The sequence below is a fragment of the Homalodisca vitripennis genome, chromosome X (genome assembly GCF_021130785.1).
Source record: "Homalodisca vitripennis isolate AUS2020 chromosome X, UT_GWSS_2.1, whole genome shotgun sequence".
NCBI classification, from domain to species: Eukaryota; Metazoa; Arthropoda; class Insecta; order Hemiptera; family Cicadellidae; genus Homalodisca; species Homalodisca vitripennis.
Window position 1 is genome coordinate 154,908,756 of NC_060215.1, and position 7,726 is coordinate 154,916,481.

At 35.5% G+C, this 7,726-nt stretch overlaps 1 protein-coding gene across 1 annotated transcript in view; it reads right to left on the reverse strand.

Annotated features, from left to right (window-relative positions):
• LOC124370042 (ubiquitin carboxyl-terminal hydrolase 1) overlaps positions 1–152 on the reverse strand; it is a 70,282-nt gene extending 70,130 nt beyond the window's left edge. Inside the window, exon 1 of the mRNA XM_046828357.1 lies at positions 23–152. The gene's annotated coding sequence lies outside the window, so the exon portion shown is untranslated. The remainder of the gene's footprint in view (positions 1–22) is intronic.
• Positions 153–7,726: the final 7,574 nt, after the last annotated feature.

Genomic DNA, 7,726 nt, shown 5'->3' on the forward strand with positions numbered 1-7,726 from the left:
AATTAAGTAAGTAGAAACTTACAGGCAAATGATGAAAGAATTCATGGATCCTTTTAAAATGTTAAAAATTAAAGAATTTTGACCGGGTACACCACTTTCTTAAGCCGCCATGTTACTCATCCAATAATCCAAATCTATTCACGGCCTTCTAAAGCTTGAAATCTATAACGATTTCTAACGCTCATCCAAATTATTTTGAAGGAATAAATAAAAGTAACCGAATCCCGAATCTCATTCTAACGAAAAGAGATTTTAACTGCCTGTGAATGTTGAAAAATTATAAACTGTCAGAACACTGTTATATATTAACATAAAGATCTGTATTAAGCTGTGTTCCAATATCAGCACCATGGACTTTAAGTTCATAGAACACAATATAAAGCACTTAGGATTACATTTAGCCAACCTAAACAGTTCCGAGCATTCTCAAAATGTTTATTAACCAATTGTTACAGCCTGTGAATTTTAATTCCTATAAAGTCTTAATGTACTTTATCTCTTGCTATTTAACTAAACATAGGGCAGACCAACTTTGATATTACACGGATGCCACTCTCTCCCTTTCTACTACTTGTTATTACGTGATATAAGTAGGTTTAGATTAGGTTATCATACATAATTTAAGTAGTGCCAAAGTTTAAGTTAACCTTTACGAGCACTCGCGTGAGCTGAGTGTAAATTTGGGACCTATCTCGAGAAACGATTTTCTTCTTTTGCCTGAAGTACGGAGCCACCTAAGCCCGAACTGATGGCCAAGTACATTTCTAATCGGTAATTGTTCAACGTAATCTGACGTCGTAAAAGTACCGACAGGAAATGCTCCTGACCATCATAGCGGGCTATGGTGGTCCGCTCTTCTGGCAAAAGAAGAAAAACATTCCTCTAGATAGTACCTTAATCCAAGATCAGATCATATGAGCGCTCGCTTTAACTTTAACTTTTTTATTCATAATATGTACGTATGCATTTCCCTACTTATATCGTGTAATAACAAGTAGTAGATATGGACAGCGTGGTCTAAGTATAATAACGAAGTATCAACGATTCAAATATTTTAAAATAATTCTGTGTATAATGTTTATATACATATCCTGAATTCCTCTAGCATTGCTATCAAACCGTTAGAAAAATAACATCTTAGGCAACGTTTTTTTCTTGCATCTAATTGCAAAAGACCGGACACATACTGATTGATGTCTTGTGAAATTAGTAGAACCAAGGCTTTCTGATAAACTAAGAAAGCAGTTTTCGTGAAAGTTTGTTGTTCTGAAAATGCGACTTCTTAAAAATAAATAATAAAGTCTAACAAAACGACCCCATATAACGCACAATAGGGTTTTTAATATTTAGCGTATAACAATTATTGAACGAAAAACAAAAGTCATAAATAAAAAGAGCAAAATAAAATACACATATTCGGCCTAGGTCGGCTCTTGGACTGGAGACGAGTCCGCCCGGGCCGGTCGCAGTAGGCGGGTGTCCATTTGATCGTATGCATTTTGACAGAATATGAAAAGCCGGTCCGGGCTGGGCTGGACCGGGACAGTCGTAGTAGGTGGGTGTCCATTTAATTGCATGGGTTTCGACTTCACAAAAAGGCCGGGCCGGGCCGGGCTGGACCGGTCGCAGTGGGCGCCTTGGTTTAGACAACGTAATATTAACAGCTTGGTAGTCTGCCTCTACATTCATAAAATTATACACATTACTCACTATTTGGTGGGCCTGACTATGAATTATTTTACCTTTGACTTTTGAGTTTAACTCATTAGATATTATCAGTAAAAATGAAGCACAAGCTACCATCACACTCAGCACTGTTGCAAAACAAACCGATTTTAGCAAGTATTATAAGTTCTTTGTATCAATACGATTCCGATTCCGAGAAAGGAGGCTGAGGCCGATGAGTCATAGGAAATGTTTTCGGGACGGAGCGTATAACCCTACCCCGCAACTCTCAAGGCCAAGCGTGCCGCTAGAGTCCTCTATCTGTATGTGTGTTAAGTCGAGTTTAAATGTACGATCCTGCTCTCCAGTTTCAACGAACGGCAGTCCAACACTGGTCGTGATACCGCTCACGAGAGCTCTTACACCCTTTAGACTAGTAATCATTATTGTTGGACACCTAACTTGCGTAGTTTCTTATCAGTGTAAACGTTGCGTAAGGATGGTACCTGTTAAAACCGTTAATGTGGTATAGCGAATCACAGTTTTAACTGTGATTTTTTATAACTTTGAAAAATAGCATTTATGTTATTTAGTTCCTGTTCATATCACTAGTACTTCAAATTCAAAGAGAGAACTGTCAGTGAGTGATCGAGTTGTAAATGGTAAGAGATGATGTTGAGTGTCCACAGTGCAGAGCAATGGAACACAAGTTAGTTTTACGTATGAAAATATATATACATTTACAAATAGTTCTAGTCTTAATAACCACTAGAGTAAATAACGTCGTACTCTTTCTGAATGCCCACCTTCAACTATCTATGTTTATAGTAAATATCTCCATATATACCAAATCTTATAAAGGTAAAAGTGTCCCCAATTTACAGACTTGAAAATGTAAAAGCATGTGCACTCTAGATAACTTAAATGCACACTGATACGGTTTGCAGGTGCTTATAACAATGAGAGTAGTAAAATTCTATTTTACTTATTTTGGGGACAAAGTACCCTAAATTTACCTTAAGAAATAGTTTCAAAATGTGCCATGCCTATCTATTAAGGCGTTAATGTTCTGAAACATATTTATAAATCCCCAAAATCTTACCTTAGATCTTTTTAGAGGTGGAGGTGGGAGGAATTATGTTTGATGCGATTAGCTAGAAATTATTACCAGAATAACTCAAAAATTGTTAACCTTTTAACAGCCGTGTTTTATATCTACTGGTGATACCCACAGGCCGGGTTTTTTTTTAGCAAAATGACATAAAAATCTTATTATTGTCTTATGGTTTCATAAAATTATATATTTACCTTGTATGCTTTTAAGGTGTTCACTAAGACTAAAAATAATAAAAAATGAATTTTTTATTTTATTTATTTATTTTTACATTGTAATACATTTTATTTTACATGGAAATTGTAACCTAACATTGATCAAAGTAAGCAAATTTAGGCAAACCTAAAAATCTTTGTAATCTAAAATAGAAAAGACAAATTAAACCTATTGATGAATTAGGTCAAATAGAAATATGTTCGGAGAAAAATTGTTAACATGTTCCCATGGAAACACAATCTTTTGTTTAGGCCTAGTTCTGTTAGTTTGTTCCGTTGTAGGCCTAGGTAATTGGCGAGTTTGAGTTAGGTTATGTTCAGCAGGTCTAACTGTTTCAAGGGCCGGATAGATGTTTTCATCAATACATATGTTATTTTCAATTAAATTGACATTATTACTTTCATATAACCTAGGTTCATTTGTAATGGATCTGTCGCCGCTTGGTCCTGGAATGATGTCAAAGTCGCTCACCTCACTTACAACATTTAGTAAACTATCTGACTCTATTTCACCATCACTGTCACTCTCTCCATCATCTTCTGACAATTCACTTACGTTATCACGACTAAAGTATTCATTTATGTCGTCTTCTTTCAGTTTTCGTGAAGACATTTTACTTTGTTTACAAACAAATTCATCAATACACAGCAAACTATACAACAGCAGTTGTGACAGCTGGTGGACCACAAGAAAATTGATACTTACAGTGTTGCAACCATATTGAGACAAAAAGAAAATATTTCACGAGAATAGCCGAAATCTCCCGAAGATTTCCGTACCAAACACGAAGTATTTCCGATCGTCTATGAAGGAGTAAGGCGCGAAATTCAAAACTCTTACACTCGCTCGCATATATGCTGGTGTGCCCCCGCGGGAAGGACACGCTGTTAAAAGGTTAAGAAATAAAAAAGTAAAATTTAAAGTTGATGCAGACTTTCAAAATATAAACAAGGAAAAGTACTAAAACTACAAAATAAACATTATGTAAGTAAAACTTGTACCGTATGACGATAACACATGGGGGTGGTGACTTCTGAGGTTGTAGTAATAAATACTAGAAATGTAAAGTTTACTTATAAGTTCAGTTTAATTACGAAAACTTACAAGCACCTCTTTTAGATGGTAAAGGAAATGTATGTAATGCCACGTTGCTGCCATTTAGAATATAAGAACTAAAAATGTATATCTTCTAGGTGGGTCTAAAATATCCAATGTTCTCTGAAATTATGCCTACGATGTTTTACTTTATAAGACATTAAGATTTTACTTCCCTTCGCAATGTGTAGACTCACAACCCGGGTGTCGGCGTCTTGGCACGAGACAATGGCGCTGTAGTCTAAGAAGGGTTATTTCTAGTCGGTGTTTACTAGAAGATGAGTAGAAGTTAAGAAACTGGTAGCCATCTACTCAAATAATATGTGCCCTGTGAGCCGTGAGACACGTGGGACACGTAAACTCGCCTAAAACAACGGTATTAGCCATTTAATGATACAAATTACTATTTATAACAACGTGCTAGGACGACGCCACAACTTTTATCTATCTCAATCAGGCAAATAAAAGATCTTCAAGGGTACGTTACTTTACTATTTACAACATTACTTTACGTTACATTCATTTTTATACATTTGGCATCAAAAGCTAATTTAATAATACGAAAAGATAAATTTTACTTACGGACGAAGCGCGCGAGGTCTGCTCGGTCACATAGTTGGGCTGCTACAAAGGGTTAGAAGAAAATATTCATCCGCGTGCCAATTAGGTAGTTACTCCGCCCAATAATTTAGTTCCGGAACATTGGATAAAAATAATATTAAATTATACTGGCTGACTAGGTTGTGAAATTTACATTATACGAAATATAATTAACTAATTAACGGTACAAACTAACCACTTTCATTCTACTTTTTATATATTCCAAACTATAAGTACATTACAGAAATTCACCAGTATGATGAGAAATTAAGAATGGACACCCATTTCTGCGATTGGGTACCATCATTACAAAAGTTTATGGGCCAGGGAACAAAAATTGATATTTTAAAAATATTATTTTTTTGAAAAATTTATCAAATATATACTATATAGGCATGTAAGTGATTTTCTCACAGATGTGTTTAATGCTTTCACTCTTAGATTTCCTTATCTCCTTATTATATAAAGTTAATTTGTCTTTATTTGTACACCAGTACAGATACTTGACACCTGTTATTAATGACAGAAGTATGCCTTCATCACTGCCTCACTGAAGGGACTGGATATCCATCCTGAATATCCTGTCACTCAGGAAGCAGTGCAAAGGTCCTTGTAGGAATAAGGGAAATGAGGAATTCCCTCACCTTCTTGTCCTAAGTTAAAATAAAAGAACAAACAGATGTAGGTTCACCCAATATTCAGCACATCCAGATTAAACCTTAAGAAGAATTCTGTAATTTGTCATTTCTCATTGGTGTCGTTACTATTCCATATAGTGTTATGGGTATTCACATCACAGTCCATCAGTTTTAGTAAGGCATTCCAATAAAGCTATAGTACTCAATCATCCTTCATATGGTGGTGTTATTTCTTCTTTAAGGAAATACTCTCTGGGTACTATGACTTCTCTTTTAGTACCTTCGGTGGGTAAGTTGGCCTGATTGGCATCGACTCTTGTGTTAAAAATTCTTTTAAAGAAATAAAATTTATACAGTTTATAATCAGGATGTAGCACTTTTGTATCCCAAATTATTTTGGTATTCTTATAGGAAAGTTCCATGATCCTTTTGACGCTCACCCATTGTTTCTCAATTAGTACAATTTCTTGCTCTTCACAAGCAAACAAACCAATATCCTCATCACAGCAGCAGATTCCCACACAGTGTGGTAGATGTTCACCATTGGTAGGCAGGTGAAGTTTGCACTATTTAGTGTCATTTGGATGCTTAAGATGCCTCCCTCCTACCTTCTAGTAATGGATGAAGACAATGATCATCATTGCAGAGTGACTACTACACTAATTGTCACTCTGCAATGATGATCATTGTCATACTCTTTAACAATAAACATATAAATTTGAAATTGTCATTATTTTTAGTTTCTTAAAAATTGGTACACGTGTTTCTCTTTCAGGTACATTTTTAGTAGCTGTCAGTGCCTTTTTCTGCCATTTAAAAGCTTTTTGTACACCACTACTGCCCCACAATGTTATTCCATAACTTAAATGTGAGTGGAAAAAAGCACAATAAGTTAAAACTAACACGTCTATGGTAATACATTTTCTTAATTTACGTAATAGATAGACAACTCTTCACAATTTCTTATATAATTGTTCGATGTGATGGTCCCAACCCAGTCTACTATCCAGATGTATTTCTTACAACTTAACAGATTTAACATCTTTATAAATTGTATAATTTAAAGAAAATATTATTTTTTCAGTTCTTTTATCAGTAACAAGTAATAAGTTGGCTTTGAACCATTCCAGAGTCTTTCTCAAAGGCAGGTCCTCCTCCCTTATCAGTACATCTGGGCTTGTACTACTCGTATAATTCAGGAGAGTTGTATCATGGGCATACAACACTGATGTACAAGGAAAATTGGCAGAAAAATCATTTATAGCAATAAAAAATAAAAAAGAGCTCAGAACAGAACCTTGTGGTACTCCAACTTCAATAACTCTAAAATCAGACTTATCTTTGTCCTGAACAACCATTTGTTTTCTATTAGTTAAATAATTCTAGTTCATTACCAACTAAAAAAAAAACACTGGATGCCATAAATAAACAATTTTTTAATAAGCAAATCGTGACATATGGAATCAAAACATCTTGGAATTGAGAGGTGCCCATCACACCAGATCCACTTTATTCTGCTAAATCAGGCCATCTCTTAGTATTTTAATATTTTCCTCAGTATTTAGTTTTGTGTCTTTTGTTAGTGCCTTAAGCTGACCATTCTGAGATCAGGGTAGTTTATACAGTTAATGTATTTATTTATATAGTCTAGTTAACTTTACCACCCACTCATTCCACAAGTCTGAGATACATGGTGAATGTTCCAGTGTTTGCCATCCTAATGCAACCAAGTTTTTCCTTATGGCATTGCCCCTGAAAATGGCCTGATGTTATAGTGCCGTATACTTCTGACCGATTGCTGCTTCTTTTTCCTTCGGATTTATAACTTTGCAGCATCCAGTACTTCACTATAATATTGTATATTAACTGTGCATTGATTGTGGAAAAAATCAACATGAAAAGCACCTTGCAAAAAAAGATTTGTTACCATTACCTTTCCTGCCGACAACTGCGTATTTGCCTTCCAAGTTTCATTGCAGGCAACAATGCAACTCAAATAGGTCACACCTTCTTGTTAGAATTAACTGAAGAGCCGCAGCGAAACCTCCAATTGATACCACTTGTGATCCTCCAATAATAGATGTGAGACTTTTGTCCTATTGGACACTTTTTGATGTCTGAAGTCTTCTGTCATGATCAGATGGACACTCCTGTAATGTTCTTACATCGAGTTCTTCAACGATTTCAAAGATAGTTTTGCACTGGATTTCCTTACTGAGATTTTGGACTCACCATTTTCTTGGCTAAAAACTTGGTTATAATGTTCTGCTCCACAGAGACATGCACTTCATGTTCACTCATGAGTTGCGGTCAGCTCTTCCCTCTCCCTAAAAGTACAGGCTTCCTGCACACCAACTGTCTGTAGGACAATGACTCTAGTCCTTTTCATACTTGACAC